The 15,682-nt window shown below is 43.7% G+C and overlaps 1 long non-coding RNA gene across 15 annotated transcripts in view; it reads right to left on the bottom strand.

Moving 5' to 3' along the window:
- LOC307181094 overlaps window positions 1–15,682 on the bottom strand; it is a 500,233-nt gene that overhangs the window by 319,101 nt on the left and 165,450 nt on the right. The window contains exon 1 of one of the 15 annotated variants that reach the window (XR_013825886.1): window positions 7,608–7,626. The exons of 12 other annotated variants lie outside the window; for them this stretch is intronic. This is a non-coding gene — a long non-coding RNA (uncharacterized lncRNA). Of the gene's footprint in view, window positions 1–2,866; window positions 2,886–7,603; window positions 7,627–15,682 lie in introns of those variants that run through there. 2 more of the 15 variants (XR_013825887.1, XR_013825888.1) reach the window with 2 other exon arrangements.

The following is a 15,682-nucleotide window of genomic DNA, read 5'->3' as shown; positions in this document are numbered from 1 at the left end:
ATATGGAATAGACAAGAGCTACTCCTTGCTCAACGAAATGGACTCAACACCCCATATTAAACGCCTAAGATTGTACCTGACTAGTAAGTATCTTAAAACCTATGGATTGCTATGTCTCCGAAAGAGAATCAAGCATGTGTACAGGGGCATAAACGTAGCAGTGATAGGATTGCAGTTGTTCGGTGAGCAAATGAAGACCCTTTAAAGTCATATTGCATGGTACCCATTCCACGGGTTTCAACTACCCAGGTTTTTGGTATTCTTCCTTCAGCTAAAACATGCATGTGGAACCCAGAGTATGATCAACCATGTGATCGGGAGACGTGTTCAAATATGTCTCAGTTTTCGTACCCTGGTACTCGGGGGCAACATTCCAGATGCTTTACTAACACTCTCCCGACTTGGAGAGTCAGTCCCTTTAACCTCCTGTTTGGCCCAATTTGCAATTTCTGTGGAAGATGAACAGGAATGGCGAGAACCAATGAGAGACTAGCTGGAGGTGTCTGGATGGGCAAATTTAACTCTCATTTCCCACCAGGAAGAGGAATTAACCAAAGGCTCAGCGTGCCATGCCAGAACCAGATTAGGGCCTGAAGACATCCTGCGGTGTTGCGGCCAGCTCAAAAGAAAATGAGTTGAAGAAAGGAGCTCAGGGGCACTGTAATTCACAAACCTGCAGAGTTATAAATGACAGCTATCGTACAAAAATATACTGAAGTAAGGCTGCTAAGAGGACTTGAAAGCGGGGCAGAATTACAGGAAACCGATTTCAGGAGGTAGACTGGAATTGCATTGAAAGCATAGGAAAAGAGGCAGAACGTCCACAATGATGCACTTGGCCGAAAAGGGCGTATGCGTTTTTTCCTGAATATATTCAGGAAAAAACGCATACGCACTTTTTGGCCAACCAAGCAAAATTGCAAAGGAAATCTGCACTACAATGAAGTCTCACTTCGCCCTTGTCAAAAGGGTCATCTGAAAAAAGGGTAAAATCCAGAAAGGCATGACAGGCCATGGAGAACTGGGAGCCTTGTTATGCTGATGGGCGGGATGTAAATTGCCAACAACCACTCGGGAGAAGTGTATGGTGTTTCCTGAAACATCTAAAAACAAAGCAACAGAACCTAGGGCACTTCCACTTATGGTCCTATAGCTTAGGGAAATTAAAATCAAAAAGACACAGCCACCCCAAAGTTTGGGACGCCTCTGTTTACAAGAACCTCGTTTACAGTACAAGTTCAACATCGCAGAAAGTGAAAAATGGATAAAGAAGTTGTGGTATTTACTTACAAAGCAATATCACTCAGCAATGAAATCTGTGTCATCAGGCCCTTAGCAGCACAATGAGTGGATTCAGGTATGATGATTCTAACTGAAATAAGTCACACAGAAAAAGAAACATCATAAGATATCAGTAATACACGGAATGTAAACTTGGCTACACAGGAACTGAATTACAGAACAGAACAGGGTCTCAAATTTAGAAAACCAACTTATGCTTGCTTAAGGGTAAAGGTGAGTTGGGGTGCTGCATAAAACCAGAGATTGAAATGAGCACAGATAAAGTTCCTTAAGCCAAATATGGAATAGACAAGAGCTACCTCTTGCTCAAAGAAATGGACTCAACACCGCATATTAAACGCCTAAGAATGTACCTGACTAGTAAGTATCTTAAAACCTATGGATTGCTATGTCCCCGAAAGAGAATCAAGCGTGTGTACAGGGGCATAAACGCAGCAGTGATAGGATTGGAGAGGTTCGGTGAGCAAATGAAGACCCTTTGAAGTCATATTGCATGGTACCCATTCCACGGGTTTCAACTACCCAGGTTTAAGGTGTTCTTCCTTCAGCTAAAACATGCATGTGGAACCTAGACTATGATCAACCATGTGATCGGGAGACGTGTTCAAATATGCCTCAGTTTTCGTACCCTGGAACTCGGGTGCAACATTCCAGACGCTTTACTAACACTCTCCCCACTTGGAGAGTCAGTCCCTTTAACCTCCTGTTTGGCCTAGTTTGCAATTTCTGTGGAAGATGAACAGGAATAGCGAGAACCAATGAGAGACTAGCTGGAGGTGTCTGGATGGGCAAATTTAACTCTCATTTCCCACCAGGAAGAGGAATTAACCAAAGGCTCAGCGTGCCGTGCCAGAACCAGATTAGGGCCTGAAGACATGCTGCGGTGTTGCGGCCAGGTCACAAGAAAGCGAGTTGAAGAAAGGAGCTCAGGGGCACTGTAATTCACAAACCTGCAGAGTTATAAATGACAGCTATCGTCCAAAAATATACTGAAGTAACGCTGCCAAGAGGACTTGAAAGCGGGGCAGAATTGCAGGAAACCGATTTCATTAGGTAGACTGGAATTGCATTGAAAGCATAGGAAAAGAGGCAGAACGTCCACAATGATGCACTTGGCCAAAAAGGGCGTATGCGTTTTTTCCTGAATATATTCAGGGAAAAACGCATACGCCCTTTTTGGCCAACCAAGCAAACTTGCAAAGGAAATCTGCACTACAATGAAGTCTCACTTCCCCCCGGTCAAAAGGGCCATCTGAAAAAAGTGTAAAATCCAGAAAGGCAGGACAGGCCATGGAGAACTGGGAGCCTTGTTATGCTGATGGGCGGGATGTCAATTGCCAACAGACACTTGGGAGAAGTGTATGGTGTTTCCTGAAACATCTAAAAAACAAAGCAACAGAGCCTAGGGCACTTCCACTTATGGTCCTATAGCTTAGGGAAATTAAAATCAAAAAGACACAGCCACCCCAAAGTTTGGGACGCCTCCGTTTACAAGAACCTCGTTTACCGTACAAGTTCAATATCACAGAAAGTGAAAAATGGATAAAGAACTTGTGGTACTTACGTACAATGCAGTATCACTCAGCAATGAAATCTATATCATCAGGCCCGTAGCAGCATAATGAGTGGATTCAGGTACGATGATTCTAACTGAAATAAGTCACACAGAAAAAGAAACATCATAAGATATCACTAATACACGGATTGTAAACTTGGCTACACAGGAACTGAATTACAGAACAGAACAGGTTCTCAAATTTAGAAAACCAACTTATGCTTGCTTAAGGGGAAAGGTGAGTTGGGGTGCTGCATAAAACCAGAGATTGAAATGAGCACAGATAAAGTTCCTTAAGCCAAATATGGAATAGACAAGAGCTACTCCTTGCTCAACGAAATGGACTCAACACCGCATATTAAACGCCTAAGAATGTACCTGACTAGTAAGTATCTTAAAACCTATGGATTGCTATGTCCCCGAAAGAGAATCAAGCGTGTGTACAGGGGCATAAACGCAGCAGTGATAGGATTGGAGAGGTTCGGTGAGCAAATGAAGACCCTTTGAAGTCATATTGCATGGTACCCATTCCACGGGTTTCAACTACCCAGGTTTAAGGTGTTCTTCCTTCAGCTAAAACATGCATGTGGAACCTAGAGTATGATCAACCATGTGATCGGGAGACGTGTTCAAATATGTCTCAGTTTTCGTAACCTGGTACTCGGGTGCAACATTCCAGACGCTTTACTAACACTCTCCCCACTTGGAGAGTCAGTCCCTTTAACCTCCTGTTTGGCCTAGTTTGCAATTTCTGTGGAAGATGAACAGGAATAGCGAGAACCAATGAGAGACTAGCTGGAGGTGTCTGGATGGGCAAATTTAACTCTCATTTCCCACCAGGAAGAGGAATTAACCAAAGGCTCAGCGTCCCGTGCCAGAACCAGATTAGGGCCTGAAGACATGCTGCGGTGTTGCGGCCAGGTCACAAGAAAGCGAGTTGAAGAAAGGAGCTCAGGGGCACTGTAATTCACAAACCTGCAGAGTTATAAATGACAGCTATCGTCCAAAAATAGACTGAAGTAAGGCTGCCAAGAGGACTTGAAAGCGGGGCAGAATTGCAGGAAACCGATTTCAGGAGGTAGACTGGAATTGCATTGAAAGCACAGGAAAAGAGGCAGAACGTCCACAATGATGCACTTGGCCAAAAAGGGCGTATGCGTTTTTTCCTGAATATATTCAGGAAAAAACGCATACGCACTTTTTGGCCAACCAAGCAAACTTGCAAAGGAAATCTGCACTACAATGAAGTCTCACTTCCCCCCGGTCAAAAGGGCCATCTGAAAAAAGTGTAAAATCCAGAAAGGCAGGACAGGCCATGGAGAACTGGGAGCCTTGTTATGCTGATGGGCGGGATGTAAATTGCCAACAGACACTCGGGAGAAGTGTATGGTGTTTCCTGAAACATCTAAAAAACAAAACAACAGAGCCTAGGGTACTTCCACTTATGGTCCTATAGCTGAGGGAAATTAAAATCAAAAAGACACAGCCACCCCAAAGTTTGGGATGCCTCTGTTTACAAGAACCTCGTTTACCGTACAAGTTCAATATCACAGAAAGTGAAAAATGGATAAAGAACTTGTGGTACTTACGTACAATGCAGTATCACTCAGCAATGAAATCTATGTCATCAGGCCCGTAGCAGCATCATGAGTGGATTCAGGTACGATGATTCTAACTGAAATAAGTCACACAGAAAAAGAAACATCATAAGATATCAGTAATACACGGAATGTAAACTTGGCTACACAGGAACTGAATTACAGAACAGAACAGTTTCTCAAATTTAGAAAACGAACTTATGCTTGCTTAAGGGGAAAGGTGAGTTGGGGTGCTGCATAAAACCAGAGATTGAAATGAGCACAGATAAAGTTCCTTAAGCCAAATATGGAATAGACAAGAGCTACTCCTTGCTCAACGAAATGGACTCAACACCGCATATTAAACGCCTAAGAATGTACCTGACTAGTAAGTATCTTAAAACCTATGGATTGCTATGTCTCCGAAAGAGAATCAAGCATGTGTACAGGGGCATAAACGCAGCAGTGATAGGATTGGAGATGTTCAGTGAGCAAATGAAGACCCTTTGAAGTCATATTGCAGGGTACCCATTACACGGGTTTCAACTACCCAGGTTTAAGGTATTCTTCCTTCAGCTAAACATGCATGTGGAACCTAGAGTATGATCAACCATGTGATCGGGAGACGTGTTCAAATATGTCTCAGTTTTCGTACCCTGGTACTCGGGTGCAATATTCCAGACGCTTTACTAACACTCTCCCGACTTGGAGAGTCAGTCCCTTTAACCTCCTGTTTGACCCAGTTTGCAATTTCTGCGGAAGATGAACAGGAATAGCGAGAATCAATGAGAGACTAGCTGGAGGTGTCTGGACGGGCAAATTTAACTCTCATTTCCCACCAGGAAGAGGAATTAACCAAAGGCTCAGGGTGCCGGGCCGGAACCAGATTAGGGCCTGAAGCCATCCTGCGGTGTTGCGGCCAGCTCACAAGAAAGCGAGTTGAAGAAAGGAGCTCAGGGGCACTGTAATTCACAAACCTGCAGAGTTATAAATGACAGCTATCGTCCAAAAATAGACTGAAGTAAGGCTGCCAAGAGGACTTGAAAGCAGGGCACAATTGCAGGAAACCGATTTCAGGAGGTAGACTGGAATTGCATTGAAAGCATAGGAAAAGAGGCCTAAGGTCCACAATGATGCACTTGGCCAAAAAGGGCGTATGCGTTTTTTCCTGAATATATTCAGGAAAAAACGCATACGCCCTTTTTGGCCAACCAAGCAAGCTTGCAAAGGAAATCTGCACTACAATGAAGTCTCACTTCCCCCGGTCAAAAGGGACATCTGAAAAAAGTGTAAAATGCAGAAAGGCAGGACAGGCCATGGAGAACTGGGAGCCTTGTTATGCTGAAGGGCGGGATGTAAATTGCCAACAAACACTCGGGAGAAGTGTATGGTGTTTCCTGAAACATCTAAAAAACAAAGCAACAGAGCCTAGGGCACTGCCACTTATGGTCCTATAGCTTAGGGAAATTAAAATCAAAAAGACAGAGCCACCCCAAAGTTTGGGATGCCTCTGTTTACAAGAACCTCGTTTACAGTACAAGTTCAACATCGCAGAAAGTGAAAAATGGATAAAGAAGTTGTGGTATTTACTTACAAAGCAATATCACTCAGCAATGAAATCTATGTCATCAGGCCCTTAGCAGCACAATGAGTGGATTCAGGTATGATGATTCTAACTGAAATAAGTCACACAGAAAAAGAAACATCATAAGATATCAGTAATACACGGAATGGAAACTTGGCTACACAGGAACTGAATTACAGAATAGAACAGGGTCTCAAATTTAGAAAACCAACTTACGCTTGCTTAAGAGGAAAGGTGAGTTGGGGTGCTGCATAAAACCAGAGATTGAAATGAGCACAGATAAAGTTCCTTAAGCCAAATATGGAATAGACAAGAGTTACTCCTTGCTCAACGAAATGGACTCAACACCGCATATTAAACGCCTAAGAATGTACCTGACTAGTAAGTATCTTAAAACCTATGGATTGCTATGTCTCCGAAAGAGAATCAAGCATGTGTACAGGGGCATAAACGCAGCAGTGATAGGATTGGAGAGGTTCGGTGAGCAAATGAAGACCCTTTGAAATCATATTGCATGGTACCCATTACACGGGTCTTAACTCTCCAGGTTTAAGGTATTCTTCCTTCGGCTAAAACATGCATGTGGAACCCAAGTATGATCAACCATGTGAACGGGAGACGTGTTCAAATATGTCTCAGTTTTCCTACCCTGGTACTCGGGTGCAACATTCCAGACGCTTTACTAACACTCTCCCGACTTGGAGAGTCAGTCCCTTTAACCTCCTGTTTGGCCTAGTTTGCAATTTCTGCGGAAGATGAACAGGAATAGCGAGAACCAATGAGAGACTAGCTGGAGGTGTCTGGACGGGCAAATTTAACTCTCATTTCCCACCAGGAAGAGGAATTAACCAAAGGCTCAGGGTGCCGTGCCGGAACCAGATTAGGGCCTGAAGCCATCCTGCGGTGTTGCGGCCAGCTCACAAGAAAGCGAGTTGAAGAAAGGAGCTCAGGGGCACTGTAATTCACAAACCTGCAGAGTTATAAATGACAGCTATCGTCCAAAAATAGACTGAAGTAAGGCTGCCAAGAGGACTTGAAATCAGGGCACAATTGCAGGAAACCGATTTCAGGAGGTAGACTGGAATTGCATTGAAAGCATAGGAAAAGAGGCAGAGCGTCCACAATGATGCACTTGGCCAAAAAGGGCGTATGCGTTTTTTCCTGAATATATTCAGGAAAAAACGCATACGCCCTTTTTGGCCAACCAAGCAAGCTTGCAAAGGAAATCTGCACTACAATGAAGTCTCACTTCCCCCCGGTCAAAAGGGCCATCTGAAAAAAGTGTAAAATCCAGAAAGGCAGGACAGGCCATGGAGAACTGGGAGCCTTGTTATGCTGAAGGGCGGGATGTAAATTGCCAACAAACACTCGGGAGAAGTGTATGGTGTTTCCTGAAACATCTAAAAAACAAAGCAACAGAGCCTAGGGCACTGCCACTTATGGTCCTATAGCTTAGGGAAATTAAAATCAAAAAGACACAGCCACCCCAAAGTTTGGGATGCCTCTGTTTACAAGAACCTCGTTTACAGTACAAGTTCAACATCGCAGAAAGTGAAAAATGGATAAAGAAGTTGTGGTATTTACTTACAAAGCAATATCACTCAGCAATGAAATCTATGTCATCAGGCCCTTAGCAGCATAATGAGTGGATTCAGGTATGATGATTCTAACTGAAATAAGTCACACAGAAAAAGAAACATAATAAGATATCAGTAATACACGGAATGGAAACTTGGCTACACAGGAACTGAATTACAGAATAGAACAGGGTCTCAAATTTAGAAAACGAATTTATGCTTGCTTAAGGGGAAAGGTGAGTTGGGGTGCTGCATAAAACCAGAGATTGAAATGAGCACAGATAAAGTTCCTTAAGCCAAATATGGAATAGACAAGAGCTACTCCTTCCTCAACGAAATGGACTCAACACCCCATATTAAACGCATAAGAATGTACCTGACTAGTAAGTATCTTAAAACCTATGGATTGCTATGTCTCCGAAAGAGAATCAAGCATGTGTACAGGGGCATAAATGCAGCAGTGATAGGATTGGAGAGGTTCGGTGAGCATATGAAGACCCTTTGAAGTCATATTGCATGGTACCCATTCCACGGGTCTCAACTCTCCAGGTTTAAGGTATTCTTCCTTCAGCTAAAACATGCATGTGGAACCCAGTGTATGATCAACCATGTGAATGGGAGACGTGTTCAAATATGTCTCAGTTTTCATCCCCTGGTACTCGGGTGCAACATTCCAGACGCTTTACTAACACTCTCCCCACTTGGAGAGTCAGTCCCTTTAACCTCCTGTTTGGCCCAGTTTGCAATTTCTGCGGAAGATGAACAGGAATAGCGAGAACCAATGAGAGGCTAGCTGGAGGTGTCTGGACGGGCAAATTTAACTCTCATTTCCCACCAGGAAGAGGAATTAACCAAAGGCTCTGCATGCCGGGCCAGAACCGGATTAGGGCCTGAAGCCATCCTGCGGTGTTGTGGCCAGGTCACAAGAAAGCGAGTTGAAGAAAGGAGCTCAGGGGCACTGTAATTCACAAACCTGCAGAGTTATAAATGAAAGCTATCGTCCAAAAATAGACTGAAGTAAGGCTGCCAAGAGGACTTGAAAGCGGGGCAGAATTGCAGGAAACCGATTTCAGGAGGTAGGCTGGAATTGCATTGAAAGCATAGGAAAAGAGGCAGAACGTCCACAATGATGCACTTGGCCAAAAAGGGCGTATGCGTTTTTTCCTGAATATATTCAGGAGAATATATTCAGGAAAAAACGCATACGCCCTTTTTGGCCAACCAAGCAAGCTTGCAAAGGAAATCTGCACTACAATGAAGTCTCACTTCCCCCCGGTCAAAAGGGCCATCTGAAAAAAGTGTAAAATCCAGAAAGGCAACAGGCCATTGAGCACTGGGAGCCTTGTTATGCTGATGGACGGGATGTAAATTGCCAACAGACACTCGGAGAAGTGTATGGTGTTTCCTGAAACATCTAAAAAACAAAGCAACAGAGCCTAGGGCACTTCCACTTATGGTCCTATAGCTTAGGGAAATTAAAATCAAAAAGACACAGCCACCCCAAAGTTTGGGACGCCTCCGTTTACAAGAACCTCGTTTACCGTACAAGTTCAATATCACAGAAAGTGAAAAATGGATAAAGAACTTGTGGTACTTACGTACAATGCAGTATCACTCAGCAATGAAATCTATGTCATCAGGCCCGTAGCAGCATAATGAGTGGATTCAGGTACGATGATTCTAACTGAAATAAGTCACACAGAAAAAGAAACATCATAAGATATCACTAATACACGGAATGTAAACTTGGCTACACAGGAACTGAATTACAGAAGAGAACGGGGTCTCAAATTTAGAAAACCAACTTATGCTTGCTTAAGGGGAAAGGTGAGTTGGGGTGCTGCATAAAACCAGAGATTGAAATGAGCACAGATAAAGTTCCTTAAGCCAAATATGGAATAGACAAGAGCTACTCCTTGCTCAACGAAATGGACTCAACACCGCATATTAAACGCCTAAGAATGTACCTGACTAGTAAGTATCTTAAAACCTATGGATTGCTATGTCTCCGAAAGAGAATAAAGCATGTGTACAGGGGCATAAACGCAGCAGTGATAGGATTGGAGATGTTCAGTGAGCAAATGAAGACCCTTTGAAGTCATATTGCAGGGTACCCATTACACGGGTTTCAACTACCCAGGTTTAAGGTATTCTTCCTTCAGCTAAAACATGCATGTGGAACCTAGAGTATGATCAACCATGTGATCGGGAGACATGTTCAAATATGTCTCAGTTTTCGTACCCTGGTACTCGGGTGCAATATTCCAGACGCTTTACTAACACTCTCCCGACTTGGAGAGTCAGTCCCTTTAACCTCCTGTTTGGCCCAGTTTGCAATTTCTGCGGAAGATGAACAGGAATAGCGAGAACCAATGAGAGACTAGCTGGAGGTGTCTGGACGGGCAAATTTAACTCTCATTTCCCACCAGGAAGAGGAATTAACCAAAGGCTCAGGGTGCCGTGCCGGAACCAGATTAGGGCCTGAAGCCATCCTGCGGTGTTGCGGCCAGCTCACAAGAAAGCGAGTTGAAGAAAGGAGCTCAGGGGCACTGTAATTCACAAACCTGCAGAGTTATAAATGACAGCTATCGTCCAAAAATAGACTGAAGTAAGGCTGCCAAGAGGACTTGAAATCAGGGCACAATTGCAGGAAACCGATTTCAGGAGGTAGACTGGAATTGCATTGAAAGCATAGGAAAAGAGGCAGAGCGTCCACAATGATGCACTTGGCCAAAAAGGGCGTATGCGTTTTTTCCTGAATATATTCAGGAAAAAACGCATACGCCCTTTTTGGCCAACCAAGCAAGCTTGCAAAGGAAATCTGCACTACAATGAAGTCTCACTTCCCCCCGGTCAAAAGGGCCATCTGAAAAAAGTGTAAAATCCAGAAAGGCAGGACAGGCCATGGAGAACTGGGAGCCTTGTTATGCTGATGGGCGGGATGTAAATTGCCAACAGACACTCGGGAGAAGTGTATGGTGTTTCCTGAAACATCTAAAAAACAAAGCAACAGAGCCTAGGGCACTGCCACTTATGGTCCTATAGCTTAGGGAAATTAAAATCAAAAAGACACAGCCACCCCAAAGTTTGGGATGCCTCTGTTTACAAGAACCTCGTTTACAGTACAAGTTCAACATCGCAGAAAGTGAAAAATGGATAAAGAAGTTGTGGTATTTACTCACAAAGCAATATCACTCAGCAATGAAATCTATGTCATCAGGCCCTTAGCAGCATAATGAGTGGATTCAGGTATGATGATTCTAACTGAAATAAGTCACACAGAAAAAGAAACATAATAAGATATCAGTAATACACGGAATGGAAACTTGGCTACACAGGAACTGAATTACAGAATAGAACAGGGTCTCAAATTTAGAAAACGAATTTATGCTTGCTTAAGGGGAAAGGTGAGTTGGGGTGCTGCATAAAACCAGAGATTGAAATGAGCACAGATAAAGTTCCTTAAGCCAAATATGGAATAGACAAGAGCTACTCCTTCCTCAACGAAATGGACTCAACACCCCATATTAAACGCATAAGAATGTACCTGACTAGTAAGTATCTTAAAACCTATGGATTGCTATGTCTCCGAAAGAGAATCAAGCATGTGTACAGGGGCATAAACGCAGCAGTGATAGGATTGGAGAGGTTCGGTGAGCATATGAAGACCCTTTGAAATCATATTGCAAGGTACCCATTCCACGGGTCTCAACTACCCAGGTTTAAGGTATTCTTCCTTCAGCTAAAACATGCATGTGGAACCCAGTGTATGATCAACCATGTGAATGGGAGACGTGTTGAAATATGTCTCAGTTTTCCTCCCCTGGTACTCGGGTGCAACATTCCAGATGCTTTACTAACACTCTCCCCACTTGGAGAGTCAGTCCCTTTAACCTCCTGTTTGGCCCAGTTTGCAATTTCTGCGGAAGATGAACAGGAATAGCGAGAACCAATGAGAGGCTAGCTGGAGGTGTCTGGACGGGCAAATTTAACTCTCATTTCCCACCAGGAAGAGGAATTAACCAAAGGCTCAGCATGCCGGGCCGGAACCGGATTAGGGCCTGAAGGCATCCTGCGGTGTTGTGGCCAGGTCACAAGAAAGCGAGTTGAAGAAAGGAGCTCAGGGGCACTGTAATTCACAAACCTGCAGAGTTATAAATGACAGCTATCGTCCAAAAATAGACTGAAGTAAGGCTGCCAAGAGGACTTGAAAGCGGGGCAGAATTGCAGGAAACCGATTTCAGGAGGTAGACTGGAATTGCATTGAAAGCATAGGAAAAGAGGCAGAACGTCCACAATGATGCACTTGGCCAAAAAGGGCGTATGCGTTTTTTCCTGAATATATTCAGGAGAATATATTCAGGAAAAAACGCATACGCCCTTTTTGGCCAACCAAGCAAGCTTGCAAAGGAAATCTGCACTACAATGAAGTCTCACTTCCCCCCGGTCAAAAGGGCCATCTGAAAAAAGTGTAAAATCCAGAAAGGCAACAGGCCATTGAGAACTGGGAGCCTTGTTATGCTGATGGACGGGATGTAAATTGCCAACAGACACTAGGGAGAAGTGTATGGTGTTTCCTGAAACATCTAAAAAACAAAGCAACAGAGCCTAGGGCACTTCCACTTATGGTCCTATAGCTTAGGGAAATTAAAATCAAAAAGACACAGCCACCCCAATGTTTGGGACGCCTCCGTTTACAAGAACCTCGTTTACCGTACAAGTTCAATATCACAGAAAGTGAAAAATGGATAAAGAACTTGTGGTACTTACGTACAATGCAGTATCACTCAGCAATGAAATCTATGTCATCAGGCCCGTAGCAGCATAATGAGTGGATTCAGGTACGATGATTCTAACTGAAATAAGTCACACAGAAAAAGAAACATCATAAGATATCACTAATACACGGAATGTAAACTTGTCTACACAGGAACTGCATTCCAAAACAGAAAAGGGTCTCAAATTTAGAAAACCAACTTATGCTTGCTTAAGGGGAAAGGTGAGTTGGGGTGCTGCATAAAACCAGAGATTGAAATGAGCACAGATAAAGTTCCTTAAGCCAAATATGGAATAGACAAGAGCTACTCCTTGCTCAACGAAATGGACTCAACACCCCATATTAAACGCCTAAGAATGTACCTGACTAGTAAGTATCTTAAAACCTATGGATTGCTATGTCTCCAAAAGAGAATCAAGCGTGTGTACAGGGGCATAAACGCAGCAGTGATAGGATTGGAGAGGTTCGGTGAGCAAATGAAGACCCTTTGAAGTCATATTGCATGGTACCCATTACACGGGTTTCAACTACCCAGGTTTAAGGTATTCTTCCTTCAGCTAAAACATGCATGTGGAACCTAGAATATGATCAACCATGTGATCGGGAGACGTGTTCAAATATGTCTCAGTTTTCGTACCCTGGTACTCGGGTGCAATATTCCAGACGCTTTACTAACACTCTCCCAACTTGGAGAGTCAGCGCCTTTAACCTCCTGTTTGGCCCAGTTTGCAATTTCTGCGGAAGATGAACAGGAATAGCGAGAACCAATGAGAGGCTAGCTGGAGGTGTCTGGACGGGCAAATTTAACTCTCATTTCCCACCAGGAAGAGGAAATAACCAAAGGCTCAGGGTGCCGTGCCGGAACCAGATTAGGGCCTGAAGTCATCCTGCGGTGTTGCGGCCAGCTCACAAGAAAGCGAGTTGAAGAAAGGAGCTCAGGGGCACTGTAATTCACAAACCTGCAGAGTTATAAATGACAGCTATCATCCAAAAATAGACTGAAGTAAGGCTGCCAAGAGGACTTGAAAGCAGGGCAGAATTGCAGGAAACCGATTTCAGGAGGTAGACTGGAATTGCATTGAAAGCATAGGAAAAGAGGCAGAACGTCCACAATGATGCACTTGGCCAAAAAGGGCGTGTGCGTTTTTTCCTGAATATATTCAGGAAAAAACGCACACGCCCTTTTTGGCCAACCAAGCAAGCTTGCAAAGGAAATCTGCACTACAATGAAGTCTCACTTCCCCCCAGTCAAAAGGGCCATCTGAAAAAAGTGTAAAATCCAGAAAGGCAGGACAGGCCATGGAGAACTGGGAGCCTTGTTATGCTGATGGGCGGGATGTAAATTGCCAACAACCACTCGGGAGAAGTGTATGGTGTTTCCTGAAACATCTAAAAAACAAAGCAACAGAGCCTAGGTCACTTCCACTTATGGTCCTATAGCTTAGGGAATTTAAAATCAAAAAGACACAGCCACCCCAAAGTTTTGAACGGCTCTGTTTACAAGAACCTCGTTTACAGTACAAGTTCAACATCGCAAAAAGTGAAAAATGGATTAAAAAGTTGTGGTATTTACTTACAAAGCAATATCACTCAGCAATGAAATCTGTGTCATCAGGCCCTTAGCAGCACAATGAGTGGATTCAGGTATGATGATTCTAACTGAAATAAGTCACACAGAAAAAGAAACATCATAAGATATCAGTAATACACGGAATGGAACCTTGGCTACACAGGAACTGAATTACAGAACAGAACAGGGACTCAAATTTAGAAAACCAACTTATGCTTGCTTAAGGGTAAAGGTGAGTTGGGGTGCTGCATAAAACCAGAGATTGAAATGAGCACAGATAAAGTTCCTTAAGCCAAATATGGAATAGACAAGAGCTACTCCTTGCTCAACGAAATGGACTCAACACCGCATATTAAACGCCTAAGAATGTACCTGACTAGTAAGTATCTTACAACCTATGGATTGCTATGTCTCTGAAACAGAATCAAGCATGTGTACAGGGGCATAAACGCAGCAGTGATAGGATTGGAGAGGTTCGGTGAGCAAATGAAGACCCTTTGAAGTCATATTGCATGGTACCCATTACACGGGTCTTAACTCTCCAGGTTTAAGGTATTCTTCCTTCAGCTAAAACATGCATGTGGAACCCAAGTATGATCAACCATGTGAACGGGAGACGTGTTCAAATATGTCTCAGTTTTCCTCCCCTGGTACTCGGGTGCAACATTCCAGACGCTTTACTAACACTCTCCCGACTTGGACAGTCAGTCCCTTTAACCTCCTGTTTGGCCCAGTTTGCAATTTCTGCGGAAGATGAACAGGAATAGCGAAAACCAATGAGAGACTAGCTGGAGGTGTCTGGACGGGCAAATTTAACTCTCATTTCCCACCAGGAAGAGGAAATAACCAAAGGCTCAGCGTGCCGTGCCGGAACCAGATTAGGGCCTGAAGCCATCCTGCGGTGTTGCGGCCAGGTCTCAAGAAAGCGACTTGAAGAAACGAGCTCAGGGGCACTGAAATTCACAAACCTGCAGAGTTATAAATGACAGCTATCGTCCAAAAATAGACTGAAGTAAGGCTGCCAAGAGGACTAGAAAGCGGGGCAGAATTGCAGGAAACCGATTTCAGGAGGTAGACTGGAATTGCATTGAAAGCATAGGAAAAGAGGCAGAACGTCCACAATGATGCACTTGGCCAAAAAGGGCGTATGCGTTTTTTCCTGAATATATTCAGGAAAAAACGCATACGCCCTTTTTGGCCAACCAAGCAAACTTGCAAAGGAAATCTGCACTACAATGAAGTCTCACTTCCCCCCAGTCAAAAGGGCCATCTGAAAAAAGTGTAAAATCCAGAAAGGCAGGACAGGCCATGGAGAACTGGGAGCCTTGTTATGCTGATGGGCGGGATGTAAATTGCCAAGAGACACTCAGGAGAAGTGTATGGTGTTTCCTGAAACATCTAAAAAACAAAGCAACAGAGCCTAGGGCACTTCCACTTATGGTCTTATAGCTTAGGGAAATTAAAATCAAAAAGACACAGCCACCCCAAAGTTTGGGACGCCTCCGTTTACAAGAACCTCGTTTACCGTACAAGTTCAATATCACAGAAAGTGAAAAATTTATAAAGAACTTGTGGTACTTACGTACAATGCAGTATCACTCAGCAATGAAATCTATGTCATCAGGCCCGTAGCAGCATAAGGAGTGGACTCAGGTACGATGATTCTAACTGAAATAAGTCACACAGAAAAAGAAACATCATAAGATATCACTAATACACGGAATGTAAACTTGGCTACA

The sequence above is a fragment of the Stenella coeruleoalba genome, assembly GCF_951394435.1.
Source record: "Stenella coeruleoalba genome assembly, contig: scaffold_57, whole genome shotgun sequence".
NCBI classification, from domain to species: Eukaryota; Metazoa; Chordata; class Mammalia; order Artiodactyla; family Delphinidae; genus Stenella; species Stenella coeruleoalba.
This window is presented reverse-complemented; position numbering and strand designations above follow the sequence as displayed.